At 39.3% G+C, this 15,434-nt stretch overlaps 1 long non-coding RNA gene across 8 annotated transcripts in view; it reads left to right on the forward strand.

Annotated features, from left to right (window-relative positions):
- A630039O03Rik overlaps positions 1–15,312 on the forward strand; it is a 68,773-nt gene extending 53,461 nt beyond the window's left edge. For 5 of the 8 annotated variants that reach the window (XR_867740.2, XR_376219.3, XR_376223.3 and 2 more), the window contains 3 exons: positions 4,146–4,272; positions 10,843–10,903; positions 15,122–15,283. This is a non-coding gene — a long non-coding RNA (RIKEN cDNA A630039O03 gene). Of the gene's footprint in view, positions 1–4,145; positions 4,273–10,842; positions 10,904–11,003; positions 14,944–15,121 lie in introns of those variants that run through there. The other 3 variants (XR_376221.4, XR_003954578.1, XR_376220.3) reach the window with 2 other exon arrangements.
- The last annotated feature ends 122 nt before the right edge of the window (positions 15,313–15,434 follow it).

The following is a 15,434-nucleotide window of genomic DNA, read 5'->3' on the forward strand; positions in this document are numbered from 1 at the left end:
AGATGCAGAACATATAACTCTGGAAATCCAGAGTGGAGAAGCCAGGGCCTCCATTGCCATTACTGAATGCCACTCATTTTGAGTGTTTGTGCTCCTCTAACTTGTAGCTCTAGGGTCAGTAGGTATGGAAAGGATCTTGGATGGGATGTCCCAGGGGACATCTCCCAGGGACCATCAAACTTTGTGCTATGCCTCCCACCCACTCGTATTAGATTCTGCTAGTTAAGTCAACAGACTAAGTCAGCAATCGGGTCCTTGGAAAGATAATTAAGCCTTAGTATCAAGAAGATGTGTGGTTCTTGTTATGCTGAAGGTAAAGAAGAATAGAGTAGGCACCCTGGTGATCGACAGGGATGCGTCTTGGAACTTCTATATAACTTAGTGCTTCTTGGAACTTCTATACGTAATTGTTTTTGTGTACATACATGCATCTGTGCATGTTAACATGTGTACGTCCTGGTACGTGTCCATTCACGTGGAGGCCAGAGGACAACCATGTACCATCAAATTTAGATCCTTGTCTTTATTTTGAAACAGTTTTACTGGCCCAGAACTCACCATGTAGACTATGGTGACCAGTTAGCAAGCTTTAGGAATCTCCTTGTTTCTACCTTCTCATCTCTGGGATTACAAAAACACCATGCCTGGATTTTTTATGTGGATTCTGGGGATCAGGTAAAAGGCTTACTAACTGAGCCATCTCAGCCTTTCCACTAATATGGTATTAGAATCTGGCTTCTGCATGGGACCATATTTAAGTCATATGATGCATTAGATTATGTTCAGAGGAATTGATAAAACAGATAATGGAGGAAAGATGCTACTGCTATCAAGGATGAATTATATTTTGTCATTCTTTCTTCTGGGTAGTCTGAGGGAAGAAGAACAATCAGAACTCTAGGTGTTTTTCTGTCTAGGATGAAATAAGTGAGGTTGAACTTCACAAAGGATTGGCTGAAATGTAATGTGTTGTATTGTGCAGGGCCGAACTGAAGACCTGCTGTACTATAGGCTATGGATTGCCCTCAGTTAAACAACCCTGACCCCCGCACCGACATTGAAGAAACACCTCTTGCCCTTTCCAGGGTACTTGGTATCTAGGGATAGAATGGATTGTCTGACTACTTATCCTGGATTGAGGATATCTCTATTCATATATTAAAGTTTCAACCCCAAAGGAAATGGTGTTGGAGGTTGAGGGCACAGACTGGTGAGGCCCTTAGATCCCAAAACCAGAAGCCTAAAGAATAGATTTAGCACCTTTAAAAAAAAAGCAGCCTTCACTCTGCTGCTCTTCCTGGACCGTGGGAGTCAGCTGAGAGGACCCAGCTCTGCTTCAGAAAACACACTCATTCTCATCACTAAATTTGTTGGAAGCTCTTCCTGGATTTCCCAAGGATCAGACAAGATTTTGTTAACAAAGTAGCCAACTTCCAATATTTTATTAGGCCAGTTTGGTTGCCATTTCTTAATCGCTCCAAAGTTAAACATTTGAATGTCCACACTGTAAGAATTCTCTTTTGGGGGGAAGATGTGAACATCTTCTGCCCCCTCCTGATGAAGACCATATAACAAACCAAAGATCATTGTGGGGAGCTAATGAACCTATTAGGCTTACATAAGAGTGAGTTACCAGCAGGAACATGGATGACCTTGAAGTAGCACCACAGAGAGGTCTGCACTCTGCATCATGACCACCCCCTCATGGCCACAGAGATAAAGACCCTTTGCCCTAGCCTTCCTTAGCCTAACTGCTCTCACATCCTCCCCAGACCCTGAGGCCAGGGGGGTAATTAGAGCAAAATTGCATACGAATGCCTAGGGGTGGGGGGAAGCCCTGTGACCTTCCACTCCCACCCCATTTGAGCAAAAGTCAATAGTTCACAAGCCTACTCCCTTCTGCACAGTCATCCATTTCCTTGGAATCTAAAGGAAACTAACCTGACTTACAGTAAGAGGACGGATTTCTTGTTCAAAGAAATGTCTTCCTTAAAATCCCAGAGTTTTGACTACCTGTTAACTTTCTGTTGTTAAAGCAGGGCCAGTACTGAGGATCCTGCTTGGAGGAACAGCTGAAACCAGACAGCTCCAGACCATCTGGATAGGACCAAATTGCCCTGGATTCTGGATCTATCAGAGTTGAGGCTTCCTGGCCTCTAGGGCAGATGGGGTGGTGTGAGTGAGAGTGTTTTCCATGGGGTCCCGCGTTTGAACACGTTATTGCTGGTTGGTGATGCTGTTTTCATGGGCTGTGAATCCTTTAGGAGGCAAAGTCTTGCTGGGGGAAGTACCTCAGTGTGTGAAAGCCTTTGAGAGTTCACAACATGGCCGCTCTTCCGGTTTGCACTTTCCGGGCATGAATAAAGACGTAATCAGATAGCTCCTAGAACCTAAATAAATTCTAGCCTTCTGGAGCAGTAAGCCATGTAGGCTAAGGTGTCTTCTACAAACTCCCTTTGATCATAGGTTTTTATCACAGCAAAAAGTGGTAGCAAATAGAGCGGGCAGCCACAGTGATCTGAACAGGAGCGTGGACTGTGAGTGTAATACGCACTGGGCTGCAGGAGTCATTTTCAGCTTCCCCCAACAGTGAGGATGCACACTGCGTGGCGATGATGGTGATAAGGAGAATGGCAGGGGTCATTCGGATGCGAGAGATACTAGCGGTAAACAGGAACTTGTATTTCACTTGACATAGGAACACTTGGGGGGCTGACGAAGTGCGGTGTTTCTGAAAGTTCGATAAAAGTATTTTGTGGCTGACAGAGATGGTCATGCAAGATGTAGAAGGTCCAGTTGCTTTTTTTCTGGGGACTGCTGTTTTGGGAAACTTCAATAGCCACGGTGAGGCTTTGAGTGCAGGTGTTTCCTCCTCCCAGCCTCCCAGCTGACTGAAGAGGCACCTGCTAATCTCTACCCCCCATCACTGTGCCCATTTTCTCTCAGGTTCTGCCTGTCCTGTCATTTTATGGTTTTTGCTCTCTTGGGGATTAGTTGTAACAAACATGACAAAGCCAAATAGCTGTCCTAGTCTCCTAGTCACACAGACTAGGGCACTGTTGTGTGCCCCTCCCCCAGCAGAGTTTCCTAATGACCCTAAGCCTTGAATTAATTATTATTATAGCATTACTTAAACACGTTTAAACATAAAATCGGTATAAACTCTATGTGCTTACCAGCTTTATAACATTATGGATAAGGAAAACCATTTCACAAGTTCAAGTCAATAAAAACTACAAAACTAATAAAATTTAAATTAAGACCGTTAATTTAATGGACAGATGAAGTTGTTCCCTGGAATTTAAATTGCTGCTCACAATCTGAATGACAATCAGCTTCTTTTGAGTTTGGATTGCCAAAGCTATCTTGTCACTTGGTATAGCCTCACTCTCTTACATCTTCTCTGTTCACACTAAAGAAATCAGATTTCAAACGACATCAGTTTCTTTTCCTTAGCAGGTACTCCATTAATCTTTGAAGTACACTCCTCATTAGTCTTAGGCAATTAGAGGGGTGTCATTCCACCCAGTGGTATTTTGAACAGGACTATGTATCTGCAGCCAATGTGAGTTAATCTAATCTCTATATAAAATTTCCCTTTCTCTGTCTGTCTCTATATATACTTCTAAGATATATATATATATGTGTGTGTGTGTGTGTGTGTGTGTGTGTGTATATGCATATATATACGTATATATCTTCATACACATTTATATATGTATTATATGTTTGTTTTATATCACCTTCTAATATATATGTATGCTTATTACTTATATTATATTTATATATTATTAATATAATATCTTACATTATATATATTATATACATATTATATATTTATTTTGTATATATTGACTTCTTTTAGAAAGTACATATATATGTACATATACCTTTTTTAGTTGTATAGAAATTAAGTAGATTTAAAACATGGCATCCTTAGTCTAGGGAAGGGCTGTGAATTGTAGTGATGTTAAGTTCTTTGGTACTTTTGAAGAGATATGTAATTCCATAAGATTTAATTTTGATATACAATTAACCTTAGTTCTCAGTAAAATATGTAATTTGTTCAGTTACCATGGTTTTAAGTTTGTAAGCCAAATCTTTATAATTCTCAATTCTTGGGTTGTGCTTTTTCCTTTCCCCAGTGATCTGGATGCCACGCAGTGCTCAGTACCATGGGAGTCTGACAGATGGGAGTGATAGTCCCAGCAGCTCAGGGCGATCTGCATGGATGCTATGAGGCTTTCCTTGTGTTGCTGATGTGATTTGGTGGTGAGTCTTCTTGTCTTTTACTTATGAGTTCCTTGTAGTTGAATGCTGTTTATTCAGCTCTATATTGGGTATCAGTGCTCAGTTTTCTACTACAAATTGCCCTGTATTTTACAGTAATTAAAATTTGCAGAAATGTACTGTTATATGTGGGTGTGGGGTATGTGTTTGCGTGTGTATGCGTGTGTGTGTGTGTGTGTGTGTGTGTGTGTGTGTGTATGTGCGTGCATGTGCATGTGTTTGTGTGTGTGTTCACACGTATTTCTGTTGGGATGTTCTTGCCAGAAGTTGATGTCAGATGTGTCCTGTGGTTGCTCTTATTTTTATATGTTAAGACAGAATCTCCCACCAAACCCAGAATAGTCCAATTAAGCTAGTTTCCTGTCTGCCTACAAAGCACTGGGATTAAAAATGGAATACCATTCCCCACAGCATTTATGTAGGTGCTAAGGATCCGAGTTTGGTCCTCATGTTTGTGCGTCAAAGGCTTTATTCTCTGAGCGATCTTCCAGTTCCCTCAAAACACATTAAATTATATATAAATCATTTAAATCCCCTAAACATAAACTTCTCTCCAAGTTTATCATAGAGGAAGTGACACTTCATTGTTAGTTATGGAGTAATATCTCCTTGGAAATAAAGCTTGGTCCAGGTAAGTGAGTTTTAGAGTCTACTCACTGGGGACTAGGCAGAAAACTTGGATTTGGTACAGGAACTTTGTCAGCAACTGTGAAGACTTTTGTTCATATCCGGGAACTCACATAAAGCCCAATATGGCAGTAAAAGCATCTCTGTGTAAGCCATGCTCTCCTCGGGGAGGTGGAGGAGACACAGGAGAATCTCTGGAAACTGATAGGCAAGCTCGCCTTCTATATACAGCAGAAATATCACAAAGACAGCCTGTGTCAAAGAAGGTGAAAGGTGTATGTACATCATACACACACATTTATACACACACATTTATACACACACACACACACACACACACACACACACACACACAGAGAGCTACTGGTCCACATTGCTAGAAAGCTGTTGTTATATCTTCCTCAGCTGGAGTCTGAGTATTTGACTTCTGTCCTTGTCCTGGTTATTCTCTAGAAAATTTACACCCAATGCAATCTTCAATTAAATTACCATTCTATATGTAAACTTAGTTTTGTAGTGTGCTGCTTCAAATCTTTAGACAGCAGCTCACAACTTACATAGAAGGAAAGTAGAGAAGGAATGTGCATGCAATTCTAGCCACAACAGGTTGGATTTGGCCAAACACAAGTACCTATTGGATGGAATCCAGATGGCTATATTAGACATGTACCAGAAGGATCCAATTATAACACTTGCACAGAGCAGGGTCCCCTCGAATACATTCCAAGGACAGAAGAATAAAAATGTACTGTGGGTGAAAGCGCTGAGGGAGTGCAGGTGGACCCCACCGCGGCAAGCAGGTCTTGAGGAACACAGATGCAAACTGTATAAAGACCCTGAATCTGGAACTATTTTAAACATTGGCCTTGGGGTAACCAGAAGAAAAGTCTATTTAGTAAAATTTAGTTGAATGTCAGAGAAGCCCCTAGCTGAAATAATTTGAAACTGTTACATTGAAATCAGTTCAACATGTGTGGTGCTACTCTTAGTTTTATAACTAAGTTATTTATGTAAATGATATTGAGAAGGACAAAAAGACATTTTTTAGAGTTTTTCTGGTACGTCTCAAGGATCTCTTCCTGTGTATTTTCTACACCCTGATTATAGGATAATAGAAGATAATCAATATTCTACTAATTTCCTAGGTCATGCATTCTATAAGTACATGAAATCCTAACGGAACTTTGCCAACGCATTGATGACGTCCTTTGGTTACTTACTTTCCTGTCTAAATTTTCACTTGTATAAAATCACAGTGTGGATATCTGGGGTTGTGTCAAAGTAGATCTATGACTTTGTAGAGCTTCTGAAATGATGCCTTCTTAAGCTTTTGATGATGGCTATTTACACAAGAGCTTATCGATAATTTCAGTGAATGGAGTGAATGGAATTTTCACTGACTTATCCTCTAGACTTCCAGAGCAGTGCAAGAAGAGGTCTGTCTAGAATAGGCAAATTACCAGCGTCAGGACCAGAGGCTGTGTGGACATGAGCGCCCAGGACCAGCTGTCCTGTGCTTGCGGCACAATGTGCAAACTGGGTATCCTCTGTACCTTTCATCCTTGATGAGCCCTTAAACACACTTCTGTCTTCCGGATCCAGTTTTTCCTGTCAGCCACCTCTTCTTTTCCTTGCCAACTGGTTCTTCTCATAGGTCTGTTTTCCACCGTTACTTATTTTTCTGTTCTCTAGTGACCACATATACCGAAAAGAAAAAGACAATTTTAAACAAAAACATATTTGTACATTTCTCTTGGAAAAACAGAAAAGTATTCATCTCCTCTTAGTTTAATGTCTTCGAGTGTGGTAATCAGTCATACTCTCTCAGCGCATAAAATAACTTCCAGGAACGTATCCAGGTTTCTTAAAAGTACAGTAAAGTGTTGCTTGTATGCACATGATATACAAATACCCCACTGGAAAGCTTCAATTATTGAGTTATTTGGTCAACAGACATCAAATGTTTAGATTGTCTAATTGGAAAATAGCTAATAGCTAGCTATGCCTTGGTGTCTGGATAAACGGAATTATTTAGATAAGAAGGCAGATTTTAATTTTTTCCATTAGTTATTCTGGCTTCAGTAGCTACAGCTTTGTCATTCTGTTCACATGTAGGAACAATTTATGCACCTCCAGCTGATTCTTTATATTTTTTTCTATAAACAGGTCATGAAAAATGAAAAAAAATTAGTTTAATTTCAGTACCCAAGTTTATTTTTATTCTATGAGTAATGGAATCCACAAGTCTTTACATGAATGGGTCAATGTGCACTTACAAAGGGGTCTAGCAGACCCTTCACACAACTCTGTTTTGCAAACTATCAAAAATTATGCCATGCTATTGCACAATAATTTTTCAAAATAATAACTGAAAATGCAATTTCTTTTTGAGAAGGTCTCATTGTATAGGCCCAATTATTCTTGAACTCCAAGTGTGGATTAGACTGTGATGGAAGTCCCAGACATCTACCAGCCTCTACCATCTGGATTTAAAGGTGTACTTTACTCTGCTAGGCAAGACAATGGGATGCTTTACTCCTGCAAACAAACAAACAAACAAACAAACAACAAACAAACACAAATCCGTGAGTGAAATGAAGGGTTTAACCAGGAGAGAGAAGGGATGAAATAACAATGAACTAATCTTTTGCTGACGAAACCATACAAACTCTTGCAAAGTTACTGTAGTATACCAGCCCTCCTGCAGCATTCCACATAGAGGAACACTTAACTGTTGAGTCAGCTTCCTTTTCCATCCTACAATCTTCCCGTTCTCCCTAGGTCCCTTCATCTTCTTCATCCTTCTTCCCACACATAATTATGCTGTATTCAGTGTGACAGGAACTTTTCACTAGATCCACTAGAAATAAATCCATACACTGGTGTGTGTTCTGTTTCATGTTTAATCTGCTTTTGGACGCTAATTTTTCTAAAATATTTGTTCTTTTGGTTTTGGGCGCCAATATAAACACCCCATTAAGAAATTAAGTAACAGTAGTCAAATCAAACATCAATTTGTGTTTTAGTCAAGGTTTGTGTTCCTGTACAAAACATCATCACCTAGAAGCAAGTTGGGGAGGAAAGGGTTTATTTATTCAGCTTACACTTCCAAATTGCTGTTCATCACCAAAGAAAGTCAGGACAAGAACTCACACAGGACAGGAACATGGAGATGGGAGCTGATGCAAAGGCCATGGAGGGGTGCTGCTTACTGGCTAGTTTTCCCTAGCTTGCTTGCTTTGCTTTATTTTAGAACCTAGGACTACCTGCCCGGGCATGGCACCACCCACAATGGGCCCTCTGGCCTTGATCATTAATTGAGAAAATGCCTTACAGCTGGATCTCACGGAGACATTTCCTCAAGGGAGACTCCTTTCTCTGTGATAACTCCAGCTTGTGTCGAATTGACACAAAACCAGCCAGTACAATTTAGTTAGTTGGAGAGGGTGTTCTTTTATAATAATAGAGTTATTATAATAATGTCAATAACTTATTGATGTTTTCCCTTTAATTTAACCCAAGTATTATGAAATATCTGTTTTCTATGTGAAAGGTTCTATGTTTCTAAAAGCTGTTGGGATGGACTAGATGGTTCAGTGCACTCAAAACGTCTATTTATTGATTGAAAAATATGGAAGTGTAATCTATACCTCCTATTTTGTGATCTGGCTGAATGTCCCCCCTCAGTTGTCCCCCTTTCTTCTTCCTTTCTCTTCTCCATTCCTGTGTTGGGTTATTGGCTTGGGGCATTGTGAGAACTAGGCAATTCTTGGATCGAGGACTGTATTACTCCAGCCCTCATCCTGTACTCACTTAACATAAACTCTTAAAACATTATTACATACACATGTATGCATAGTATATGTGCTTTCATGTGTGTATGCATGCATGTTGATATATTGTGTGTGCATGTTGTGTATGCATGTGTGTGTGTGAAGAAGTATGCATGTAGGTACACACGTGGGTGTGGAGACCAGGTCTCAGTTTCCCTGTCTCTGTCTGAGATGGAATTAGAGGTTGCAGCCATGCCTGCTTAGCTGTTAGATGCCTTCTGGGATTCATATTTCAGAGAACTTTACCCATTTCTTCCATTCTCGAGAAAGTATCGTAGAAAGGGTTCTACTTGTTTGTTGAAGGAGCCCGAAGAACTCAAACTTAGGCTTTAAATAAAATAATTTGGACTTCAACAAATTCAATAATCCAGAGCCCAGAACATTTCATAGATTTGAAATCTCTTTAATAATATGTGATTGTTTTACTTCCAAGAGATGTAACTAAATACTTTGAAAACTGATGTTACTTTTTCCTTCTTTTTGGGAGGCAAGGGACTGAGCTCAGAGCTGCAGTGTATGTATTCCCTATACTCTCAGCCCTGCAGTCACAATTTTAAATGACCATGGCCACCAGTAAAAACTATTCTAGCTAATCAGCACTGAAGAGACTTCTCTTTTTTTGTTGCAAGGAAGTCAGGGAGAACACCATGTGTCCGGCTTGACTGCAAATGGTTTAAATGCCCACATACCCATTAGGAAGAAGAAATAAAAATGTGGCTGAACCACAGCTAGAAACAAAGAAGCAAAGGAAGGAAGGAAGGAAGGAAGGAAGAAAGGAAAGAAGGAAGGAAGGAAGGAAGGAAGGAAGGAAGGAAGGAAGAAAGAAAGAAAGAAAGAAAGAAAGAAAGAAAGAAAGAACTCTCCCTCATTATTACTGAGAAAGAAGCAGCTTACATGACCTTCTGTGTTTAGAGCCTGAGTTAGATGTAGTTGAGCTTGGCTTCCTGCTGTCAGGACTAAGGAGATTAGTGATGTACTTACCATAAAATCAGATGTCCTTCTGAAAAAAATAAAAAGGTGAATTTGAAATGCAAATCAGAAATTACCTGATCTTTTATGATCGTAAGAATTAAGGGCTCTGGATTCAGATGAGATGGAAAGATAAGTAGATAAAAGCTGTATTTTTTTAGCTCATAAAACAAACAATAAAACCAGAATCTTTGGAGTTTCGTTGTAGTCTGCAAGCAGATTTGTTTGGCAAATAATTAAAACTTAAAAAACATTCTCTAGCTATATCATCGTCTTGGCAACTACAGCTCCTTCATCAAGCCACTTACTCTTAGGATCAATTGGAATCCTGACATAAATCTCAAATATTTAAGATTCTTGTGTTAACAATGAGAATCACATGTATATAAAACGATATTATACTAATTATAGTCTATCTTGTTTCAGTTTAGTAGATATATTCATTTTGGCTTTCAGGAATTAAAGTATGATAGACATATTCAAGGATCTTTGTTTATATTCTGTAAGAATATAACCAGCTTTACAAAGGGCACAGTGGAGAGAAATGGAATATAATCCTAGACCTTGCTGGATGCAATTCAAACAATTTTTATTGTCTAATCATGTATTTCTAAATGCAGGACTCTATGACATCCCATTAAAAGAACATGGATCCCTCATTATTTTATCATTTTGTACTCTTTAGTTTATGTGTATGTGTGTTTGAACACAAGCATATCTGTGCATAAATGGTGACTCAGGAAGCTAGAAGTATGTTGGTTCCCCTGTGTCTGGAGCTACAGATAATTGTATGTGTCCACGTGGATGTCTCACCCAGTGTCCCCTGGAAGGACAGCCAGAGTTCTTATCTGAACATCCATCTCTCCAGTCCACGACTTAATCTTTTAAAGCAACACTCTCCCAAACAAAACAATAACAACACCGAAACTAAAAAGAACAAACTAGGTCTCTAAACAGTGTGCCTCGCTGAAACAAAGTTGCTGTCTGGAAGGAAATGTGAAGAAGGTTGAGGGTTTGGGACAGTATTAAATGTGGTGCTATGATAGAACGTACCTCAAGCACCAAACATCAGCACAAGGAAAAGTGCCTGCTCTTCTCTCATACATTTTTTTCCTGTATGCAGATACAAGGAATATTCAGAGGATAGCATGTCTTAACCTGACAGCCCAGAAGAGTTTTTTCAGGTAAGATGTGAACCATGTTTAAAAAAACCAAAAATCAACAAACAAACAAACAAAACCTTGATTGATAACGGAAAGAATATGGCTTCTTTGTCTTATACAGGAGAAAACAGAGAAGAGGGGAGATGACTGGTCTAGGGAGGAGCTGAGAGCTGGGCCCAAATGACAGACAGCTTTAAAGTGTGTTTACTCTGTTCACGGAAATGAGCAGATACAGAGCTCGCAAATACTGAGAATGAATCAGCTCAGCCTCCCAACTGGAGACTCTTTACTTGGTCTTGGTAGCTCCATGTGTGACAGAAAACAACCCTTTTCAGTCATATCACAGGACTGGACTTCTCTGGCTTCAGGCAGAAGCATCAGTTCTGTTGTTCATGAGAATGAAGTTTGGGTCACCTGATGAAGTATTAGCAATGCGTATGCAAAGTGGCATGTCCTTCTGGAGTTTCTTCTCGTTTGTCCTTTCATTGTGTATCTCTGCAGGACTGAAGCAAATTCAGTTGGTCAACTAAGTGAAAAATGATCACAAAAAGGGTAACATTTGAAATGTCCAGCTACTTCACTAGAAAAAGAGAAAAATGAAAAGGATGTCTCGATTTTTGGACAGTTTACATATAGAGAAACCATTAAACACTAAAGCTTGAGGAATATTTACACATTAACCCCGTAAATCTGTTCATAATGTATGCTCTAAAGTCATCATAGTATAGAGAATGAAATGAGTGTACTAATCAGGTAGAGATTTTATGAAGTGGCATGGTGGTACATGCCTTCATTTCAGTGTTTGAGAAACAGAGGCAGGGATATCTCTGAGTTAGAGGCCAGCCTGATCTACAGAGAAAGTCGAGGCCCAACAGGGCTCAGGGCTACATAGACAAACCTCATCTCAAAAAACAAACAAATAAGCAAACAACAACATCAAACAAAAAACAAAAAACAAAAAAACAAAATAACAACAAAAAAAATACTGAATGGCCACTCATCTTATGAAGAATCCTAAAACATAATGATATAGTTAATATACATTATTTATGCACAATGACATAGTTAATATACATTATTTATGCTCAGCGGTGTTCTTCTTATGCACATGTGCCCAAAGGCTTAGGCAATGGGTAAGGTTTTTTTTTTTTTTAATAAACTGAAAAACTAAATAAATTAAAGCCACCTGTTCTTTTTTCCTTTAAAAAGGGATATATACATATTATTGTTTTACTATATGTTAAACTGAGGTTTGATTTCGGGTAATCCTGTGGTTAGAGCCTATTCTAATGAAGAGACAAGTTCACCAGATGTCCAAGACTTTCAGATTGTCCACACAGCTACTGACACAGCCGAGCAGCATCCTGATCCTTTAGCAGTGGGCTTTCTTGGAAGTAGGTGATGTGACAGAGGTAGTCCCCACAGCGTTGACAGTTGACATTGTCAGACACAGACTTCCTCAAGGATCTTCAGTCACAAAACCTAAGAAACAAACACATGGTCCAGATCACCAGGGAGACGAGGAAGGGGAAGTAACGGATCCCCCTCGATCATTTAATCTATGGGAAGAAGAGAGCACACAGCCTCTGGGATACAGTGTGAAGTTCCATTACAAATGCTGTTATGGGATTTACATCCAATCGTTCCTTGATGATGACTGTGTATTATGACAATGTTGTGACGCCATTTTTTTTGATGGAATGTCAAAAACATTTTATATGTCTATGGCTTCTTGGAAATCCCAAGTGCTTTTATAACTCCAAAAGGAAGGAAAAAAAAAACTATCCATAAAATTGACTGCTTCATTCTTTCATCTAGATGGCTTTCAGGGGTTCTCTTTATCTGCACACTTAGATTGGAGTACCTTTAGGTCAGTTACTCACACACCTTTATGGAACGCTTCATCTTCAAGGTCTTCTACAGCTGCTTCTTTTGGCCTCACATTATATGCAACTAGCTGAATGTTTTGTCTGTTTGATCAGCCAGCCAGGTTAGAAGTGGGCTGAATTCTGAACCTTTTTCACTGGTTTTCGTTCTGCTTAAGAGAGATTACTGAAACCCTGGGCCTACAAAAACAAAGTGCATTGTGAGTTGTTGTTGTTGTTGTTTTTTCTATTGATGAAATGGAAGAGAAAGTGTCCCCCTTTGTTATAAGACCCCCCAAATTCCAAGAACAAGCAGAAAAAGAAATTTGTTCCATTGTTAGAATTTAATACAAAATCCTGTTCTTGTGTCATACAGAAAATTTATCATAGATTTTTATCTGCAATAAAAGTGATGTCAAGGGTGCCACATAATACATTTGTAAAGGTTAGAGATATTTTAACCTTCATCTGTGACCAGAATTAAAATGGTCAATGAACCGCTGAACCACTACTGACTGATTGTTAAGAGTGAGGAAAGAGAGAGAGAGAGAGAGAGAGAGAGAGAGAGAGAGAGAGAGAGAGAGAGAGACACTGCTGACATTAATGTAAAACAGCATCAGATTCCTAGCACTGTAGAGTGGTCAGGTCATTTTGAATAATGTCCTTGAAATTACAGATTTATTACACAAGTAAAAATATGTGGTTACAAATTCCACGGCTCTCCTGGCCTTGTAGTGGATTCGTATTTTCAGAGTCCAGTGGGATTACAGTGTTTTGTTGGTTAAACTCTGCCAAAGGCCTGGGAGAGTGTAACAGCCACATTATTTCAATGGCTTCCTTTCTGAAATGATCACTGTTGCAGACCAAGAACAGGGAGCAGGATTCTCAGAAATGCAGCACAGAGGACTTCTCTAGAATTCATGGAACACTGTTTTTAATGCCAGCAATTAGCTGTCTAGAAGATGAGAACAAGCCCTTGTAGTCAAATGGAACATTCTTGGAAAGCTGAAGTCCACTCTTTTCTGAAGGTCTGGACTGTTTCTGGGTTTCTTCCTTCTTGTGCTGTTATAGACTGTGTCTGGCCACCATCCACATTGTCCTTTAAGTATGTCTGCTCTTTACGTATTAGAAGCTGACTTCCATGGTTCCCACGTTTCACCCGGGCAGCTCACTTATGGCCTGAGCGCCTGCAAAGCAGAGACCTAAGTCATACTCAGTATTGGCTAATAAGAAACTGCTTCAGACTGAAGCACAAGAGGAGGGTGTAGTTGTCTCTTCTCATTAAATTTGTATAAGGAACAAACACAAGGTTTGCGTAGGAAAATTCAAATAAATTTTTATTTATTTAGGTTTTTTTTTATGCTTCAGACACTGCAGGGGTCACAGTTGCTCCTGGTCATTTTGTTCTTGAGTACAGTGAGTATTTTGAAGACCAGATGATTTAATTTAGTTGGTTTAACGCACAGTTTCAACTTTCGCCTTTCCTTTGAAAGTGTGTTTCATGACAGCGTCTGCAGAAGCCTGTTTTCATTACCCAGTATCCTTCAGCCTTAGATCTGTATCAGCTTTCCCCGTTGCTCATAATCCATTACAGAAAGTAGTGTAGCTTTCTGCAGCATGGCCAAAACTCCATGATATGTTTGTAATTTTCCATAAGATTTGTATAGTATAAAGTAAAAATGTTTGCTTTAAGAGACATCTGCTATAAATATACTGACAGTGTAAAATTTCAGGAGAGAGCTACACAATTGCTTTAAAGGCTCAAAGCATGAACCTTCTGTAGAAACTGCCAGAACTTTCTCACATTCTAGTGGGTGAGCTTGTGAACCTCTCTCTACCCAACCCCTGGTTCTCCGTCCTTCCTCCCCGCCCCAGAAACTGCGATGAAATTAGTCTGTAATGCTTTCAACACTCTCGTGGATCGGTTTTCCTTCTCAGAGAAACATATGAATGGTGTTAAAATGTGCTTCCTGCTCGCACACAATATTACCCCAGAATGCCAGAGAAACCCGCCGCTTCCTTCAGATTCCAATAGATATTATCTTTATTGAACAGCATTGCCAACTTGAAAAGGTCAGCCATCCAGGTCAGGGATATATATTCTTTAAGAAGTTTCCAGAACTACCTTTAAAAACTCAGTCCCAGGAGGATTTCTCAATGAGAATCGAGGGCCTTGCATTTCTTTCTTTCAAAATTCTCTTGCCAATGGTTTTTGTTTCGTTTTGTTTTGTTTTGGTTGGCTGGTTTTTAATAAAACAAGTAATAGGATTCACAATAGTCTTTCTTTCTGTGTCATTTTCTTTTCATTCTTCTAAATTTTAAAATTTCTGAATTTAGAAAAAAAAACTAAAAAGAAATTTTAATTTCCTTTTAGGATCTAAAAGGAGAGCTGCACAGTGCTCCTGTCAGAAACTGGGTGGGAAACTCACTGATCAAGAAAGACAAGAACGGGCTGACTCTACAACCACATCCCAAGACTCAAGCAGTCAATGGAGAATAGGCAAACCTCATTTTAAAAGTGTTTCTTTGAGCTACTCAAAAAAAAAAAAAAAAAAAAAAAAAAAACCAACAAAAAAAAAAACCAAAAAAACAAAACAACAACAACAAAAAACCAAAAACCAAAACCCAAAAAACAAAAAAACCTTTAAGCACATGCATGCACACACACAGAGGCACACACACAGAGG

This window comes from Mus musculus, chromosome 3, assembly GCF_000001635.26.
Source record: "Mus musculus strain C57BL/6J chromosome 3, GRCm38.p6 C57BL/6J".
NCBI lineage: Eukaryota > Metazoa > Chordata > Mammalia > Rodentia > Muridae > Mus > Mus musculus.